This window comes from Takifugu flavidus, unplaced genomic scaffold (assembly GCF_003711565.1).
Source record: "Takifugu flavidus isolate HTHZ2018 unplaced genomic scaffold, ASM371156v2 ctg558, whole genome shotgun sequence".
NCBI classification, from domain to species: domain Eukaryota; kingdom Metazoa; phylum Chordata; class Actinopteri; order Tetraodontiformes; family Tetraodontidae; genus Takifugu; species Takifugu flavidus.
Window position 1 is genome coordinate 1,007 of NW_026622172.1, and position 21,354 is coordinate 22,360.

At 46.7% G+C, this 21,354-nt stretch overlaps 1 pseudogene; it reads left to right on the forward strand.

Moving 5' to 3' along the window:
- Positions 1 to 299: 299 nt before the first annotated feature.
- Positions 300 to 21,354, forward strand: part of LOC130520848 (NACHT, LRR and PYD domains-containing protein 12-like) — a 33,906-nt pseudogene continuing 12,851 nt past the window's right edge.

The following is a 21,354-nucleotide window of genomic DNA, read 5'->3' on the forward strand; positions in this document are numbered from 1 at the left end:
ACTCCAGTTGTTTCCCAGTATTTCAGTTCAAACGTGGACCAAATTGTTCTGAAGAGAGGCGCTTGTGCCGGATATGACGCGATCCAACCACAAACACGGTGACGTGTAGAGAAGAAGAAGAAGTGAAAGTGAAAGTTCTCAACTTCGGGCTCCATCTTGAGGACCGAGCCCTGATGGAAAACCTCTAATATTCAGGTAGCATTTGGTTCTTTCACTGCTGTCGTCTCGAATCAATGTTCCGCTGCGAGATGCGGCTTAATAACTGCGTGTTCGCAATGAGCGTGCGCGTGTTTCGGACGCACATTGCGGCTGGTGGACGGGAATGTTGTGACGCATGATCAAACTTTGTACCGTGTTTCCTCTAACTGCGTTTTCCGCTAACCCTGAGCCAACATTTTAGAGGTTGAGGAAGCACATTTTAATACTCACAATAAGTCGACAATATTATTTGTTCGTGGAAAAATCCACGGAAAGAGGGACACAAACGCGACAGTTTTAGCCTCCTCTCTTTGTCCCTCCACCAGGGGACAATCAATCCTTTATTTAAAAAAGGAGAGTATGGAAAGAGGGAGAGATCAAGGCATTCCATTTTATTGTTTTAACAACTGGTTCTTTGTGGAATATGAATTTGTTATTATGGATTTATGAAATGTGTTCTGTTTTGAATGAAGCCGTCAAGAAAACGAAGCGAAACCTAAACCCATGGTGTTTTGATATTTTTGGTCCTGTACATGTGGTCAGATCAGATTAGTCTGAGCAGAATTGGGTGTTTTTTGCCCTTTGCTGTGTGTCATCTATTCTATTCAGCATGTTGGGTTGCTTGACTTCTGTTGGGTTGTGTCAACTTGATCATCACTTCTGAGATATTGACACACCTTTTTCCTGAGGCTGGCTCCAATGCTGCCAACACACCTGGCCATGGATATGGTGGGACTTCTGTGATGAGTGGGGTCAGAGGTGGTGGACAAGCTCTGCTCCAAAACAAGCTTGCTAGATATGTTTGGGATCTCCTCCGCCACAACCAGCAGCTGCAACTAGTAGCTGTGCACGCCATGCAGAGTTTTGACCTCTAGGTCAGGCTACAGATGTTTTTTCCAGCACCATCATGTGTTGGTGAGAAACATGATGCGCCTGATCAAAAAAGCTGCTTGTAATCTGACAGACGAGCCATGATGAGATGTCAAGGTGCGTTGTTGAAAATGAAGATCCTCTTCTTGGAATCCTGTCTGAGATGACAGAAGATGATGCTGCATTTGACCCACTTTGATGATGTGATGACGTATTTCTGTTTAGTTTTGAATGCATTCTCATCTTATTTGTTGAATTTAATGTTGAGAACTGACATCTTGAAAGAATTTAGGTTTTCTTGTAAACCATAACCAGATAAAAAATGATTTAATTTGTATTTGTGTGCGTCCGTCTGATGCCACCGCACCTTCTGAAACACCCAGGAGAAACATTTTTTCCACAACTATTTTATATTTAACATGGTGTAAACTTTTAAGATGTCCCAAAACTTTTTCCAATATATATGTGGCCTGTATGATGTACAGGGTGACATCATATAATAGATTTGATGTGAATGAGCCGACAATACGTCATTGGACAGACCTCTGCTTGTCTTCATGCTGAGAATCATGTTCTTTAATCTTCTTTTCTGTGTCAGCAGACTGTTCCTGCTTAACCGTTTAGACTCACATTTAAAAATGAGCGAATGTGTGATGGAAGAGGAAGAGAGAGCAGAGTCCACAGTGTCCAGCTGTGTGTCCATGAAGAGCGACTGGTCCAAAGACCAACCTTTAAACTTCGGTATTGGACCTCAAGGCTCACCTTTAAAGTAAGGTTTTCTGAACCACATAACTCTGCCTTAGAACATTTCACAACCATACAAAACATCATTTTGTGGGTATTAGCCTCCACTATCGTGAAAAATGAAATTCATCAGCTCTTTAAAATGAAACGGTGCACAGTCCTTTCACCATGTTGGCCTGTGGAAAACCAGTGTTGTGGGCCCGATGGACCAGCGTCCCCGTCGTTGCCGGACCACCGTTGGCCACCAGTTGGGTTTTGGGATCAAAGTGGGGGCGTTTCCTGTATCCGGTTCTCCTCACGGATCCATGACTACAACATGTTGCTGCAAGTGCAGAGACGTTTGCTCTGGAAAGAACTTTAGAGCACATTCAGTGCTGCAGGATGAGGGGCTGGAAAAGGTGCCAGTTCTTTTCTCACTGCAGGGAACAGTTAAAAAAAGCAGCTTAAACTCTGAAAACATGAAAATTATACAGAGACATCATTGATTTATTGATTCAGTTGTTATCCAGAATGGATTAGAAATGTTCCTGTTTGATAAAAATGCAGTGAATTGGGATTATTGAACTCCAACCTCTACAGATTATTTACCTTCATCACAGTCTCATCACTATTTCTGATGTTTCCTCAGGATGGACGAGGACAGAGCAGAGTCCACAGTGCCCAGCTGGGTGTCCCTGAAGAGTGACCGGTCTAAAGACTACCCTATAAACTTCGGCATTGGACCTCAAGGCTCACCTTTAAAGTAAGGTTTTCTGAACCACATAACTCTGCCTTAGATCATTTCACAACCATACAAAACATCATTTTGTGGGTATTAGCCTCTACTATCGTGAAAAATGAAATTCATCAGGTCCTTAAAATGAAACGGTGCACCAACATGTCAGGCGTTTGCTCCCATTAACTCCCATGTTAATTTTAGTGTGGTAAATCTTTTAAAACTGAAAATTGCTTCTGTTTTTAACTGGTCATTTCTCCTACTGGGTTAACATCATCTCACAAAAATTCCTAGGCATATATTTTAAAGTTTCCCAACAATGTCCATCATTGCAGAGTGCTCCAGCTCTCCATTTAGATACGGATGGGTAAGACATGGCAGGTCTGTGCAGCTGTTCTGCCACACTGTTCCACCACATGTCATGAAAATTCATTAAAAAGTCTATTTATAAGGCTCCTGGTTCTAATAAACCCATAGACAACAATATCAGTCATTTCTAAATGGTTTAAATAAGCTTTGAATACGCGTGACCTCTGTGCTATTTAATGATCAGTTTCAGAGACAGACGACTGTATTTGGAGCATAAATGGAGAACTTTTGTTCTATTCTATGAGTTTATATTCCTGATTTGGCACTTTTATTTTAACATAAATTCACAATGAAGAAAAGCCACTAAACACTTAGATCAAATACACTTTTCTCCAACTAAACGAGCTTGTTGGAACGTAAATAACTTTATATTTTTTGCTCAGTGTTCATTCAATCTTCAACTGTCAGAGCAAACTGAAAGTAGAAGTGAACGCAGCCTTTCTTAGGCGTTGCTAACGCCCAGTAGACATGTATAACCACTATTCCCATTTTTGACAGGTGTCAGAAACGGTCTGCTTCCATTGGAGATTCCTCCTGTCCCGAGGGTGAAAACAAACGGAGAACTGAACTGCAGACCGCCGACCTGAACAACAGCGTCTCACGTAAGCTCGTACATTTGTATTTATAAGATACTTTGGGTCGGAATAAAGGAACAACTTGTGTATTTACAATGTGCAAGAGAAGATCCAGAGAGCACTTGTTTGGTTCCACTGGAACCCTGGGACCCTCTTCAGACCTTCCTAAATGCTTAGACAGTATTTAGCAACATTTAGTCACTTAGTTCTGGAAAGTGTTAAAGAGCTGAAGGCAGGTGACCTTTACAGGACAATGGGTCTGCTGAGTATGATGTGTTTGGAGAAGGTTTGATGTGTTTTTCTAAATATCACCAGCTTTTACCAGCTGTTTAGTCCAAGCAAACTCTGGAAGACATGGAAATGGTGTTATAGACTAAATTACATTGAAACCCAATGAAATAAAAGAATAGGTGTACATAAGAAGACATAACATTTAAACTGACAGTGAGATGGGTCATTACCCGACTGTTGCTTCTATCATTCAAACATGACAGAATATTTTCCAGTTGAGGACATCTGTGTTACTGCTGTAGATGACAATTGTAAAAGGATTTAAAAGATTGTTTGTTTCAGAGGGTGGTGAACTGCAGGAGGTGATAGAAGGTCATAAGATCAGTCTGAAGAGAAGATGTGAACATGTGACTGAAGGAACTCATGAAGCAGGAAGTGGAACCCTGCTGAACAAGATCTACACTGAGCTCTACATCACTGAGGGACAAAGTGAGGAGGTGGACACACAACATGAGGTGAGACAGCTTGAGAGAACCTCCAAGAAGAACATCCAGGACACTCCAATCAGTGCCAGGACATCTTCAAAGTCTTATCTGAGCAACAGAGACACATCAGAGTGGTTCTGACCACGGTGTCGCCGGCGTTGGAAAAACCTTCTCAGTGCAGAAGTTCAGTCTGGACTGGGCAGAAGGTTTGGAGAACCAAGACATCAGTCTGGTGCTTCCGCTCTCATGCAGGGAGCTGAACTTGATCAGAGATGAGCAGCACAGTCTTCTCTCACTGCTTCATGTTTCCATCCAACATTACAGAAGATCAGAGCAGAAGATCTGACTGTCTGGAAACTTCTGTTCATCTTTGATGGCCTGGATGAAAGCAGATTTTCACTGGGTTTCAACAAGCATCAGCTCATCTCTGATGTCACACAAGTATCGTCCGTTGGCGTGCTCCTGGTGAACCTCATCCAGGGGAACCTGCTTCCCTCAGCTCTCATCTGGATCACCTCCAGACCTGCAGCAGCCTATCAGATTCCTCCCTCGTGTGTTGACAGGATCACAGAAGTACGAGGCTTCACTGACTCCCAGAAGGAGGAGTACTTCAGGAGGAGGTTCAGTGATGAAGATCTGTCCAAGAGAATCATCTCACACATCAAGGCCTCCAGGAGCCTCCACATCATGTGTCTGATCCCAGTTTTCTGCTGGATCACTGCTATAGTTCTGGAGGACATGATGACCAGAGACCAGAGAGGAGAGCTGCCCCAAACCCTGACTGACCTCTACTCACACTTCCTGAGGGTTCAGATAAAGAGGAAGAAGCAGAAGTATGGAGGAAAGCAGAGACCAGGGAACTGACTAAGGCTGATAAAGAACTCCTTCTGAAGTTGGGTCGGCTGGCGTTTGAACATCTGGAGAAAGGAAACATCATGTTCTACTCAGAAGACCTGGAGCGATGTGGACTGGACGTCTCCGAGGTGTCGGTGTACTCAGGAGTTTGTACAGAGATCTTCAAGAGAGAGAGTGTGATCTTCCAGAAATCAGTCTACTGCTTTGTTCATCTGAGCATTCAGGAGTTTCTGGCTGCCGTCTACATGTTCCACAACATTACACCAGACAGACACAGTGGTTATATAATCAGTTCCTAAAATATTCTGAACCAATCCGCTTTTCCGGGTTTGTTGGGTTGTATAATAACGATCCAGCCACATCTCTTGATGACTTCCTCAGGAGAGCACTAATGAAATCTCTCAAAAGTGAAAATGGCCACCTGGACTTGTTTGTTCGCTTCCTTCATGGTCTCTCTCTGGAGTCCAATCAGAGGATCTTGGGTGGACTGTTGGATCAGAGGAACAGCCACCCAGAAACCATCCAGAAGGTCCTCAACAACCTGAAGGAGGAGAACAGTGATGAATTCTCCCCAGACAGAAGCATCAACATCTTCCACTGTCTGATGGAGATGAAGGATCAGTCAGTCCATCAGGAGATCCAAGAGTTCCTGAAGTCAGGGGAGATATCAGAGAGGAAACTGTCAGAGATCCACTGTTCAGCTCTGGCCTACCTGCTGCAGATGTCAGAGGAGGTTCTGGATGAGCTGGACCTGCAGCAGTACAACACCTCAGATGAGGGACGACGTCGCCTGATTCCAGCTGTGAGGAACTGCAGGAAGGTCGAGTAAGTAAAGATTTTTGGGGCCGGACATCGGCGTTTAAATCAAGCGAGTGGATCATGTCAGGTAGCAATACCCCCTCCAGTGGTCATTCCTTCAATTCTTTATCTCCATTGCAGCGTCCATAAATTAAAAACAACAATTCATCCAGAAATGTTCAACACTGGCTGGATATAAGTTCAAAGGTCAATCCAGACAAACCAACATAAGGCAGGAATAATAGGAGCCACAAGTTAACTGACTATCATGAAATTACTGTCATGTCATTAAATCACTTTTGTTTGTTTGTATACATCGTATTCTAACAACAGAAAAACACATTTTAACTAATGACACGTGACTATTTTGCTTCATTTGTTCAACGTAAAAACAGCCGGCCTCGTTGGTTTAAATGGGTGTTTTAGGTCTTTGTGGCGGTTCCGTTTGGAGCCTTTATGTGACCCACAAAGTTGTTTGAGCCTTTCCACACCCGTTAGGTGGCAACTTCATCACTAGCAACAAAAGGTGCAGTGAAAATGATTTGAAGGGAAACAGGCAGATAGAACAGAAGCTGAGGGCAATCGATGCAACCAGAGACTCTGATGTCATCGATCGGATCGCTGAATTAAGACTTGACGCACCATCGTACAAATTGGATGAAATGCAAAATATCCAAAGAGCCGATAGACAGATAAAAAGATGCACGTTTCTTTAAACCATTTGCTACAATCATTTTAAATATTGAGTAATTATGAGCTGTTCTAAAATAAGACAAATGTTGAGAATAATTCAGTTGCATTTCAGATCTGATGGTCGTTCAAACTGTTGCTCTACGGTGTTGAATTTAGCTTTTCCAGGAAATGAGCTACATTTGTGTTGAGGTAGATTCTCAGATAAGTTGATGAGAAATCCCAAAGTTTGACTCACTATTTTTGTTTCATACACAACAGACTGGCTGGTGATGTTCTTTCAAAGAGTCATTGGGAAGTTGTGGCCTCAGCAATGACGTCAAACCCTTCTCATCTACGGGAGCTGAGCTTAAGCAAGAACCAAAGCCTGACAGATGCCGACGTAGAGTTACTGTCTTCTGCAATGATGCATCCAAACTGCAGACTGGAGATGCTCAGGTCAGGAGGCCTCTGTTGGTCTTTTCTAAATTTCTTTACATTTTCTGCTTTTCTCTTCATTTTCAGATTTAGAAATGTGTTTTTATTTGCCCCATTTATTCCTTTTCCAGGCTGTGGAACTTCAGGTTATCAGAGATCAGCTGTGACTCTCTGGCCTCGGCGCTGAGGTCCAATCCCTCCCATCTGAGGGTTCTGGACCTGGGTGGGTACCAGCTGAAGGATCCAGAAGTGAAGCTGCTCTGTGGTGCTCTCCAGGATCCTCTCTGTGAGCTGGAGACTCTCAGGTCAGTCAGAGATGATCCAGTACTTTCCCAGGTGTAACTAGTTAGACAATAAATGTTTACATGTTTGATCTTTGTTATAAACGTAGTGTTACAGTTCTCAGAAAAAAGACCACACAGGACAGATTTGCAGTATTAAATTGGTTGTGGAAATCTGTCCCATGTGAGGATGGTCATCAATGACTAGAAAGGAAGTATCAGTTGTAGATTTGTCTTGTTTTATTTTAGGCTGGCCACAAAACCGCCCAAACATTCAGACCAATCAAAAAGGGTTCTTCCTGTCTTTTAAAGATCAGAAGGAAAACTAGAAACCCCAAAAAGAAAGCTGCTGCAGTGTGCCATGCCCCTTCTCTCCTGAGAAAAGCCATCCCAAAAAAGAGAAAAGCCCAAGTGTGAAGTGAGCCCCCTGTTAAACCTTGGTACCGAAAGCCTGCAGTCATTCTCATCTTAGGTGGCTTCATTCCAGCCAGAAGCCCAAACCTGCCTCCCTCTTAAAGGGGCAGCAGGTCAGTCCAACCACAGAAACCTTCATGAAGATCTGAAGCTTTCAGCATCCACAATTGTTGCACCTCACTTCCATTGGAGTCCAAATCAGAAGTCAACAAGTTGATTCTACACCGATTCTACACAATGCAACCATTTTAAAAAGGTTTCCATCCATAAGTTTTCACGAATATTTAGATAAATCTGTTTGTTCATCGCCTCCTTCTGTTGTAATGGTCATTAAAGAAAATGACCTTATTGGAGTTTTTCTCCTCACAAATATGACTTTCTATGAACGATGCAATAAATGCAGCTTGCAATCTAAGACAATATGGAAGTATGTGTATATAATAGTAGTGGAAGGAGCTCATAAAATAATACATTTGCTCTTCTCATCGAATCTTTCTATGTTATTAAAGAAAAACCTGCTCTTAGTCAACAACATCTAAGACATCAACCAAACATCCTAATTTTATACAATCTAATATAAAACAGTAGAGAAGACTCTTTCTGCAGAGACCCTGGTGGCAGGAATGCAGAAGTATCACCTGCTCAACTTGGAAGGTGGAGCATAAACCACCAGCTGAGAAGGTCCTCAGCCAGAGGAAGTGGTGGAGAACCATGAAACTTGCTCAGCTCCACCTCAGCTCCAGAGACGGGCTGAGCTGGAGCTGTGGCACCAGGTATCGCCCAGAAGAGCCTCCAACAAACAAGCTCTTCTCTTGGGAGGAGAGGGCTTTGAATCTCAGCTCAGTGTGCTTGTCTCTAGTAGGTGGCAGCTGCACCTTTTCCTGAGCTCCTTGTTGATGCCCTGAGGGGAATTGATGCTCCTGCAATGTTTTCTGGCAGCATTGAGCTTGCAGTGGGGCAATCAAACACACTGTGGGGGGGCTCTCTTTCCTTCTCTCATCTGGAGAACAAGTGACACCAGCTGCCAATCATTGTTGGAGAAATGTGCAGTCAGGGGAACGATGCGTCCAGACTATAGCCACCCTTCCAGCATCCAGCAGTGTCTAAAACCTTTGATTTGGTTTCACCAGAGAGTGTAGGGATTGCAGGGTCGCTGCAGCATCGCCCACAAGCTATCAGGAGTGGGTCGCTTTGTCCCAACTCCTGACAAGAGTTGAGTGCTATTGAGAAATGTGGTCTCACAAACTTGGAAGGTGTTTTGACCCACACACACTTTACATACGGTGGAGATCTTGTCCAACCGCCCTGAAAGAACCCAAAATAGGAACATACGGCAGATAAGCCGGTGCAGGACCAGAGGTTTGTTGCTTGTAAGCTGTGTTTTGCTCTGGTACATGTTGATTTTTATTTGTCTTCTCTCAAAATAATTGTTATTTTAGACTATGGGGCTGCAGTTTATCAGAGACCAGCTGTGATTCTGTGGCCTCAGCTCTGAAGTCCAACCTCTCCCATCTGAGGGTTCTGGACCTGAGCTTCAACCCGTTGCAGGATTCAGGAGTGAAGCGGCTCTGTTCTGGACTGGAGAGTCCAAACTGTAAACTGGAGAGGCTCAGGTCAGTCTTCATTTTTCTACCTATATACCAGCTGCTAAGATGGTGAAGTGAGGCTGTTCTCAACACTGCTGTGATGCACCACATTAAAAAACTTCCTTGGAATATCGTGAATTCAGGTCTGACCCAACTAAGAACTAACGTAGGTTTAGTACTGACGCAGATAACATGCAGCCCTGCACCGTATAACCTCATCCTGCATTTTTCAGATTAGAGCTTTGCAGGTTATCAGAGATCAGCTGTGGCTCTCTGGCCTCGGCGCTGAGGTCCAATCCCTCCCATCTCAGAGAACTGGACCTGGGTCAGAACCAGCTGAAGGATTCAGGAGTGAAGCTGCTCTGTGGTTTTCTCCAGGATCCAAACTGCCGACTGGAAACTCTGAGGTAAACACCATTCTCAAAAATGTCCATTATTCCATCCGAGGGTCCTCACACTTTCTGAGTGTGTGTGTTGTGCCCAGTTCCTTCAGGAGGGAGGGCCACACGGGGACCACTTATTCATGATAAATTGATTTAAGGACAATGAAAAAGCCGACAGATGGTAACCAAAATTAGACAAAACTAGGTGAGGGTGCCTGGTAGACACCAGCCAACGAGGAGGGAGATGGTGAGGGAGACAGGAAGTCATCTAAGACAGGTTGTGCCTTTAAAGATGAGCCACAGGTGAGATGGATCTCCATGATGAGATGGGAGGGAAAGAGGTGGGAGAACCTGGGAAGAGTGAGGGCCAGAACAATATATATTCTCCTTTGGAACAGTGCAAACCTGAGAGGTTGGAATTGTGGTAATTACATATTACTATCATTTTTTAACCTGTAACTAAATTAAATATTTACAGATCATGCCTTTGATTAACCTTTCAGATTAATACTGGTTTCACTTATAACCTTATAAAAGTTTCCCTTCTTTATTTAGATTAAGGACTGCAGTTTATCAGAGATCAGCTGTGGCTCTCTGGCCTCGGCGCTGAGGTCCAATCCCTCCCATCTCAGAGAACTGGACCTGAGTGAGAACCATCTGCAGGATTCAGGAGTGAAGCTGCTGTCTGATCTCGTAGAGAATCCACACTATGGGCTGGAGACATTGAGTCATGGCTTTAGAAGCCAGTCAACTCCCGCTCATCTGCTGCATCACTCACTGACCACTGGTGAAGAGCATCTGTGGAAACATCTGCCGTCTACTCCCTCCATAGAAAAAATTCAGTTTTTAAAAAGCGCTGGTGGACTTTCAGGAGATCAGTCGATGGTCGACAAAGCAGAAGCAGCTTCGCCTTGAAGTTAAATTAGTTCCTGGTATCACACAATGCATCTTTATAAAGTTCTAAATGGCTCCTCGGCCACTCTTAGAAGCATGGAAACATTCTCTTAATTGTCTCTTCAAATGTCTGTATTATACGTTACTATTTTACATCATGCCTTCAGAATCTTTAGGGTTTAGTATTTACTGTCTCTGTGACATGGAGCATTGGAATATTTCAGCTGCAGCCAGCAAAAACCCATCAGAATGACGGCTATCGGTGGGAACCACAGGTCATTTGACTTTAGTCAGTCTGTTCAATGTTATAGGATTTATTGCAATCTAATAAAAACTATGAATAAATGTGGGAAATAGGAAATAAAAAGAAGCAAAATGACCAAATAAATCTCCCATGAATACTGTAAATTTAAAGATGTCAAGAATGGAATATCAGCTTAAATGGAATCAAACATAAAGGGAAAAGGCCTCCTTTAAGTTTACTGCAAAAATAAACACTAAATCAAGAGCGACACGCGCCAAAAACGTCTCATTCTCTCTTCTGTCTCCACTCATTCTTTTATATTCTCTTAAGATAATGGGGAGGGGGTCGTGTGATAACAAAACAACCTAATTGGGGACTATATTTTTGTTGCAAGAACTTTGGCTCTTCAGAAGTTTCTATGTTGGCTTCCACAGATTGTGCATCCACTAAAACTCAGTGTTTTTGAGGAACTACAGGAGTGGCTGGAGTGGAGGCCAATGACGCTATAGCTACATATAGCTACATATAGATCACCGTGATCCTCAACCCAAAAGACCACCAGTTGGCGCAGCAATACTAAAGATAGGAGGTTGTGGTCGTTGCGCAGACGCGGAGTGATATCACGCCCAAACGTGCCCTATGTTCTATATACCGTATGTTCGCGACCAAAGGGCGCACCGTATTAAAGGTGCAGCCTCAGTTACGGTGCTATTTCTGTATTTAACACATACATCAGGCGCTCCGGATTATAGGGCGCGGGCATGGTAAAACATACCGCTACCATAGCTTAAAACATGCATGCTAGCGCGTATTTAGCAATTTTGCCAAAGCCGGCAAGTCGAACAACCGACAACAATGTTTCCAAAATTAAAATTTTCGTATTTTTCGTATTTTGTTATTAAGCCCCGGAGGGCTGAAGCAGGACCGCTGTTAAAAATGTATCAGTCCGCGCTTCCAGTTCTGGTGCAACGTCCAGTTCTAAATGTATGAATCCGCGTATTGACGTTTCAACGTCCCATCAGTAAAGGGAGAGATTTGGATATAGTCCCCCTGAGGTGGTGTTTTTAGAGCAGTTCTTAACAACTTTCTCTTTGCCTGATAAGAGGTCCAAACATTATTTCAGTTCCCTATAAAATACTCTAAAATTTGCCATTCAAGATCAGATACCACCAGGTATAATTCATCCTCTAAATTTTCACAATTTCTTATTCTGTCAGGCTGTTTTTAAACCTTTGGCAACATCAAATAAAGCACTCAACTGGTATTATGTCAGGCTGGTTTACATCCCATTAAAGAAGCCAGCAGAAATAAAGCACAACAGTTACACAGACTACGCACAATAATATAGAGGATATAAAAAACAGTGCTGAGATGGGTTTGTGTCACTTTAGTAAAATCAAAGCATTTTTCTTTATGTGCCAGCAACGAACACAATCTAAGAAGTCTCTGACACTAAACATATGGAGCTCCTATAGAACAAACTAAAGATTTGTTGTTATTAAGATAAGAAATGCAACATTTCCCCCAGAGAAACGATGGCGATGGAAAAAGCCCTGGCTGTGTGTGTGCATCACAGCAGGCGTGGGTTCTCCTCTCTGGAGTCATGCGGGGCTCCTTTGAAGGGCAGATGAGGAGGTTGGTTACAGATTCCCCTCAGAAAGATGATTACGGTGCCAAAGGTCATCACCGGGGTAACCAGGAAGAGGCAGAGTCGGTCTACTGTACGAGCGATGCCGCTCCAGTTATCCTTCTCCTGTCAGGACCAGACATTTACGCCACTTTTGATCTTTTTAAATCAGACTTTGGGTTGAGGACTCTGTTTGAACCCTCTGAGCTCATTGTAGTCGTTCTTGTTGCGCATGTGTTTAATGATGTAGTGGCTCCATCCACAGCCGGCTTGATCTCTGCGTACAGCTGATGGCTCCTCCCTCTTCTTGTGGTTTCACAGCTCCACACAGACACCAAAGCTCAGAACTCAAATGAAGCTACTGATGCTTCTATATCTCATGTGTTTAAATGTTTCTGGAAACGTCCTGGCAGCGTGTGTGACTCGGGTCACCAGTCCGTGTCTCCCAGACTGTTTCTCAAACATCAGCTCACTGCGGGACTTCACACTGTCGTACTCCTCAGCCGAGGCAATGGAGCCCACTGAGCTGGATCGCCGCGGTAACGCTCCATCCCAGTACGGCTCTGCCTCAGCAGGGCGGGACATGCGCCAGATGCGGGGTAATCGCTGGAGGAAGAGCTGGCAGAAAAAGAAAACAGGATTTGGAACACTGATACTGATGTGTGTGTGTGTGTGTGTGTGTGTGTGTGTGTGTGTGTGTGTGGTGTGTTATAGTGTATAGACCCAAATCTCCAGTTTTTAGATGGTGGCTCAACCAGATGTTGTCCTGATGTGACACAGGAGGAACTTTTGGGCTTCTTCTCCTGGTGGAACAGCCGATGTTCTTGTACGAAGCTCCCCAAACCAAGACGTATCCGAAGCGGGTTCGTCTGGTCCGGGTTCCCGGCGGTCCGTTATCGAGACCCGATGAGGCCGAACAGGTCGCAGCATTTGTGCTTTTGCCTTTATTTGAGCAGCTTGTCCCGGTTTTCAGAGGGCGCGGAGCTTTGCTCTGTTTGGAATTTAACGTGTCCCGCACCCCCCCGAGGGATCACGATAATGGGCTTTTAGCGAAATGAGATCCCAAAGTTTAGCTGCGTGCCCGTCTTAACACCGTCTGGTGGTCGGGTTCCGTTATTGGAGCCCTGATCTGAGGGGAGAGGGTTTAATCAAATAAGAGTGAATAAATAACAACGGGGACTGAGGAATTAGCTTCTAACATTAGCATTTTAAGGCAAATATTAAAGCAGCCATTCATATAATTCAGGTCAAACCTGTTAGCGGAGAGGCTCATGGCTTCCAGAAACGGCATTAAGTCCGCAGACAAATTTCCAAAACTCAGCTAACGACATTAAAAGTAAAACTCGAAGAAACTGAGATTCAATTCGCTGTGATCACATTTCTGGCAGGGAGCCACCCGGAGAACAGCGGGATATTTCAAATGCGGAGTTCATTTCTAATCCCGAAACCTCAAACATTCCGACCCACCTGAGCGCAGAACCGGTCCCAGCATCTCCATCACGTCCGATGACGCCGCGGCGCCAAAGACGGCGCTAACACGCCGGGGGCCGCTGCAGCGCGGGACATAAATCTCGGAGCGTTCTCGTATCCAGATGGATGGATTTGAGGGTTGGAATGAAATGAAAGAAAATGAGGGGGGAGGGTGTTTTGGAGAAGGGAGATGGGATGCGATTCTGGACAGATGTTCCAGATGAGCCGGAGATGGGAACAAATGTGAGATTATTTCACAGATGGATGAAAACGCGACTTTTTATTCCTTTGTTTTTAATCCAGATCAGCTTTTTTTTGGCGCCCTCCTTTTTATTTTCCCTCAGTAGCCGGAACTGTAGCATACAGCACGCCGATTAGCATGCAGCGCGGCGCAGCCTCGTTAGCTTGTCAAACCAAATTACAGGGGCGACATTCCCCGGAGGGTCCCCGAGGAGGCGGAGAGGGAGAGGAAAGCAACATGGATTGGAAACTGAGCAATTTGCCAGAAAAGAAGGAAACTTCAGGCGTGGCGGAGCAGCTCTGGGTTCCCCAGCGCTCCAAAGACCGGCCCGTTAATTGGTGGCAGACAATTAACTGGTCTGTGTTGTGTGTGCGTGCGTGTGTGTGTGTGTGTGTGTGCGTGTGTGTGTGTGTGTCAGGCCGGTGATGAACCGGTCCAGACTCCGGGGGCGACCCGGCTAACGTCAAAGATCAGCTGCGGCCCCCTGCGAGCGGGAAGAGGCGAGGAGGTCGGAGCTAATGGGTGGATGGAATCATGGTTTCCCAATTAAAGCTGCCGGCTGAGGGATGTTGAGTCGGCATTAAAGGTCATTTGATACTGAAATAGAAGCGAGTGAGGGGAGGAAAAAACGACCAACAAGGTCCAAATCCATGATCCCGGCGCCGGAATTAACCTGGCGGCGTCCCGCTGAAGCGCCCGTGATGCTAATGTAAGCGCTAACGGAGGCGAAGGTCCTGATGTGGTCGCCGCATCTCATGACTCCACGTGCATCGCGTCTTAGCGGCGTCTCCCCTCTGCACGTGCACGTTGTGGTTTTGGGGCGCGACGCCTCCGTTTAAAACCAGCAGCAGAATCGTGCTGATATGAGCAGCAACACAGGGAGGCTGCCAAGGACATTCAGACCATTATTCTATATAATCCTTCCAGCAGGAGCTCCAGACTTGTCAACGTATCCCGTTTAATGGAACGAGCATTAGATCCCCGCACACTTCCGCGTGCACACTCCCTTTGTTCTTGATTAAAATATCCTGCACTATTTCTGCAGACTCCTGGAGGAAACGCTGATGAAAGAACACGAATCCGCCCGTCGCCTCAATAAAGTGAATGAGTTCCGTCCGTCTGCTTGTGTGTGTTTGCGTGTCTGAAACGAGCCGTCTGATCCGGCACAAAACGTCGGCCCAAAACAGGGAAGTGTGAGGCGGTGCCACAGCTCGCAGGGAGGTTCCTTCCTTCTTTTCTGCGTGTTGAACCCAGCGCCCTCGTGTTTTGGAGCCCAGCTTCTGATTGGCTCCTCGTGGCCCGAGGCAACGCGAGGCCTCTGCTCCCCCGCGTTTCCTGTTCCCACTCTTATCCGACTTATCGGCCGTGCACGCGGCCGTGGAGCCGGGTGGAGTTTAGCATATTTTCCTTGCGCGGCGTCCCTGCGCTAGCGAGCCGAGCTCGGCGTGATCGATGCGTCTAATTTCACATGTTCATAAAGGCCGGTCTGGTGACCTTCCAGGGCCCCTCCCAGACGCACCGCGTGACTGACGAGCGGCGCCAGGCTGGATCCGTGCACGTGTGAGCGTAGTCCACCTACGCCGGCTTGATTTGTGCGTCGGCTGTAACGTGATAAATTGGCGTAAATGTGCCATCTAGTGTAAAAGGTGTGATGTCACGCCGCCGCGCGGCCCCTCCCTCCTGTTAGCGAGCATCTGCTTCGCTTCCAGATGTTCCGTTAGCTTCCGGAACCGCGCCGCCGACAGTCGCTTCGGTCCCGAACGCCTTCAGGCGTCGATAATCACGCGCCGGCACGTCTGGCGTGGCGAAGCGCCGGCCGTCGGCTCTGGTTTACAGCCGCGGTGATCGAGGTGGCGCTGAGGCGGAATGCTAAATGAGATTTAAAAACGTTACAGTAGCGAACCTGCCAACTTAACAGGCCTTAACGGGGCAATAAAGGAAGGGAAACACGCGGCGCTTGAAGGGAGGTTTCATCACGGACACCCAGCGAATTCCTCGGAGACCGTAAAGCCTTTTACGCCGCTCCTCCCGGAGGCTTGGATGTGACAGGGAGAGTGATTAATTTAGACAGTGCTTAAGGTGGAAACGGTGTGCCGACCGGCGCCGTGATGAATGCATGGTGACAGTTGTCTACAGCGCTGTGCGTTACGCCAGCCCGTGCTGCATTCCCTCTGACCACTGCAGTCAGACGCTAATGCATCGATATTACTTTCCTGTCTGGTGCGATCAGCGGCGAACCGGGTATTCGCTGATATTTGTTAGCAAATGAGGTGGAGGGGAGGCGATCTCTGCCGCTGCGCTGCTAGCTGCCACAGATTATGAGCGTTGTGTAGCATCGCACTCACCAAAAGTAGCATCGGCGGCGGTCAGATATGGTGTAGTGACACTTGCTTTCCTCTAGGGGGAGATAGGTGCCGCCTCGGGCCTGTTTCTACAGGTCAGGCCCACAGGGGTGGACCTGTAAACCGGTCCTGGTTCTGGTGTTCAGCACCAGGGACAGAGACCATCATCAGCAGAAGGAGATTCTGTCGTGTCGAAGCAGCAGCAGCCTTCAGCGTTAGCATAAAGGAAAGCTGAATCGTGAGTGTTTTCCTTCGGAAGGTGACGGATTTTCTATCTCTGACGATCTCGCCGCTGTTGTGGAGGGTTAAAACGGGTCAGCCCAACCTGGCTGCTGTGAAAGAGCTGAGCTGAGATGTTTGGATGTGAGAGCTTCACTTTAGCGTCGACGTTTATCCTTCACATCACCACGTAGAAAACGCGCTCTGCAGCGCTCCTTTAGCTTCACAGTCACGCAGAAAGACAACGTGTGCTTCAAAGAGCAGCGCGACGGTAAAATGACCCGTCATTTTGTTGTGAATGGAAACGTAAAGAAGTCCTGGTCTGCTGAAATTGTCCTGTAAAGTCACAAATTCAGCTGTTTTGGACGAAACCAAAGGTTCAGATTTGCAGCAACGCTCTTCTTTTCCTTCAGTTTTGGATGAAATTCCAACATTCTACCGCAGCAACGGCAAATGCCGACCAATCATGTGGCTAATGTAGCCATTTCTGGGCGGTATTAGCAGCAGTGAGCAGCGTTATTAGCTTGTGTCGGGGTTGCCGCGGTGACAGATGTTTGTGTTGGATCAGCTCTGCTGATTTCTACCATGTTTACTCTTTACCTTTATTGGCAGGAAAAGAAAGTGCAAAGCAGCTCCGGAGTGGTTCCCGCAGAATAAAGGTGCATTTAAAGCGCTGCCATATTAAGAAAAGGACCCTGGAGCGTGAGCAGCTCTGCTCAGGCTGGTATTTGCTGAATGAACGAGTCATTTGGCGCCGCTATAATGCTGCTGCTTGCTCTAAATTGTGCCCCTGTTCTAAGTGAACGTTGTTGCCAATGATCTGTTCTGTCTGTTTGCTCTTTGTTTACTTCCTCGGCTTAAACGCTGGAGGAACGTGGCTCGTCTTCATCCCCCACAGGGACAGGGGGTGTCCAGTGATCCCCCGCCTGAGGTGAAGACGACACGCTTGGAAACGGTCTCTGGCGGGAGATTACAGTGGGACAGTCGGCCTGCGGCGGTTTAATAGTCCCCTCTGGGACGTGTGCTGGTTTACTGTTGGACTAGAGACATTTGGTGCAGACCACCTCCATTTTCAGAGCCGAGGTGGCCCCCGCCGCAGCTGAAGAGGGGCTTCAGAGAGCAGGAGGACTCTGTCCATCAGTCACGCAGCAACTGTCCCCGTTAGAGACCAGGTCTGATGAAGCATCTCCGGGGAGGAGATGTGGGTTTGACGGCGGACGTGTTGAAACTAGACTCACGCTAGCAGTTAAGGGACCACGTGGAGGCACAATCACGTCAAATGTCGTGAACTCCTGGCTTCGTCTTGACCTTTACGTGTCAAACTGCCCTCTTAGAGATGCAAAAGGGTGAATACGGTGTCCAGACACGAGCCTTTTCGCCGAACCCGTTCGTTTCCCGTCTAAAAATACCTTTAAACCCGCCGTACGTGCGTCAAACTGCGCAGGGCGTTATTAATATTGCCCCCCCGCGCGCGCGTGGCGCCCCGCACGCCTCGCGCTCCCACCGAACGGAAGCGCGCGGACATCGCGGCGGCGCTGACGCCACGTGAGCCCCGCATCTTTAAAGAGGCGCAGCGGGGCGACGCGGCGCAGGCGGCGGCGGCGGCGCAGGCGGCGGCGCAGGCGGCGGTGTGGGAGGTTCCGGATACTCGCTTTCTCACTCCGCGAGCTTCCAGCATCAGCTGTTCGACGCCGCGCGCTCATTGCTGGAAGTGGGATCCGGATGAGTCACATGACAGAACTGGAGGCTGACATCTGGAGAAAAGGCACCGCGTCCCGGCTCGCACCGCCATACTGTCTTTTGAGCCACATTCCCATTTTTCTCGCCACATTTTACTCCCGCTCGGTGAGCACATTTCCAACAAGCATATTTTTTTGCTCTTTTCTATTGCCCCCCCCTCTCTCTTTCCTCCTTCCTCCCCCCTCCGCCTTTTTTCCTCCTTTTTCCCATTTTTTCCTCCTTTTGCTGGTGTTTGAATTTGAGTATTGCCGCGGTGCTTCGGAGCGTCCCCCCCCCCATCCAGGCTTCAAGTTTCCAGCATGCAGTTGTTCTGGTCCCGGTGGCAGACGCGGTCTCACTTGCACTTTTGTTCCGATCGAGCAGCTTTTGTCAGTATTGAGATTTTTCACGCGTTGATTGGTGGTTTTGAGACATTTTCCCCACATTTTTGTTCCTTTTTGTTGTTGTGGTTGCTTTGGTTCGCATTTTGCAGTGTTGCTTGTTGCCTTCGAGTTTTGTGATTTGGGGTCGACCTCACCGATCCAGACCTTTGCTTTGACTTTCTTTCCTCTTTTCTTTATCTGAAGGAATCATTTTAACCTGGTGCTTTTCTTGCAGCTCGCAGGTTTGTCGTTTCTATTTTTATTTTTGGTTTTTTTTGTGTGTTTCACCTTTTTCGGTTTGCTTGTACTTTTGCTGGCAGTGTCGAGTCTCTTTTTTTTCCTTTTTACGGATGTTATTTTTCCTCTAGATCAGGGGTAGGCAACCTGCGGCTCTGGAGCCGCATGCGGCTCTTCAGCCTCCTTATAGTGGCTCCCGATGGCCATGACAAAAAAACATGGAATGTTTTTTTTTTCTTTTTTTCTTTTATTATGGTCATTATGTGTTCATTTTGTTGCACAGTTCCCCTAGGGTTTTAGTTGATACCATCTAAATAAAGTTTTTTAATTATTTTTTTTAATAATTTGTCACTTTAAATATATGTCACATCAACGTCAGCAGCCGTCGCCTTCACTTGCTGGTGGTACCACGGCGGGAACCCCTACCACAAGCATGAAAAGAGCCCAAAAAGAAAAATTTGGAAGAAAATAGAGAGTTTAATGCAGCGTGGAAATCTGCTTTTGCATTCACCGCCAATGACGCTGGCTTACCTGCGTGCTTGATATGTGGCGAGAAACTATCAAACAACAAAAAAGTAACGTTGAAAGACATTTTCAAATCAAGCATTTAGCATTTGCTGAAAAATACCCAACCGAAGATGAGCGCCAGAGAGCAATTTCGGAATTGCAACGACAAGCTGAAGAGGAGAACTATCTTTCAAAAAATGGATCAGCTCTCCACAGTCAACTACAGCTGCTAGTTTTTTGGCAGCTCAGGAGATCGTGAAGAGGGGTAAGCCGTTCACAGACGGAGAATACATAAAAGAAACGTTTATTCAAATATCAGAGCATCTATTCTCCGATTTTAAAAACAAAAATGAAATTGTTCAGAAAATTAAAGACATGCCTCTCTCTGCAAAGACTGTTAAGGACAGGACCATTAAAATGGCAGCAATATCAGTAGTAAGCAAATTGATGATATTAATTCAGCTCAAGCATTTTCAATTGCCTGTGATGAGTCAAGTGATGTAAACGATATTGAGCAGATAGCACTGTTATGCAGGTACGCCAATGCTAATGGGCCGCAGGAAGAACTGATTGAAAAGGTGCGTCCATTGATCACTGGCTGGCTGCCAACAAACCCGAAGAGGACGGGAGAACGCATGGTTACTACTATTAAACATATGTATATATACATATATTATTAAAGTGGGCTTGCTTGTTGTATTCACTGGTTTCAACTGTTAAAATTTAAATAAAGATTAAAACTTAGAAGTTTATAAACTCTGTAATTTTTTGCGGCGGCTCCAGACACATTTTTTTGGGAGGGGGGTGGGCAAAGTGGCTCTTTTGTTAAAAAAGGTTGCCGACCCCTGCTCTAGATGATGCTGGGTGGACGAGGGCAGTTTTGATTCTTGGGGTTTTTTGTTTTCTGTGTCACCGAGGATGAACAGACATTTCCCCACTCGCAGGTATCTGGAACGAGTTCATGATTGACACCTTCATGTCTCTAATAAAGGTGATAAACGTGCACCTGTGGCTGTTATTTCGCAGGACTGGCACAAACGCTTCATCAAGCCTTCTTTATCAATGTATCTGAAGGTTATCTGATCGGATCGATCTCTGCGTGACGCGACATGGCCGGTTCCAGACGCGGCTTGTGTGTTTTTATATTTCGGATGGTTGGTATTTTTCCGTCCTCCTCCTCCTCCTCCTCCTCCTCCTCCTCCTCCTCCTCCTCCTCCTCCTCCTCCTCCTCCTCCTCCTCCTCCTCCACGCCGCAGCTGAGGACCTGATGTAGCTGCAGGATGCGCCGCGCTCTCCGGCACCATCCAAACGCTGCCGGACGCGGCCGCCGCGTTTCCGCCCGCGGTGAGAACGCGCGTCCTGCGCGGCGGTGCGCCTCCATCCCGCAGCTGGCCCCGGCTCGAATTGGCTGAGTCAGGCTCGCTTCTCGCGATGGTCACATGAGAGGAGAGGCGAGCTGACAGGGTTTAGAAAGTGGCCTAAGTGGTGCAAAGCTAAAATGTGACGCGCAGGGTGGGTTTTGGGGGCCGCGTCCCCCCTTTCTGGCTGTTCCTGGCGCTGGCTCCAGATGAACCACATTTTGCTGCAGTAGCACGATCAAATCCCAGAGTGACCACCCACCCGGAATAAGGCTGCTAAGTCATTAAACAGGCGGACAGGATTCAGCCTTTTAATGTGCAGCAATTCAATATTGGTAAGAAACTGATTCTGGCAATTAGGACGGTACATCCCATCATGTATCGGGGAGCTGCTAGTGGGCATCGAGTTCCCTGAATGCAGATAAAAAGCCACAGGGGGCAGTTTTTAGGCTCAGTGATAAGGAAGAGCTTTGGGGAGGTGAGAGGATAAAAAAGCCATCTG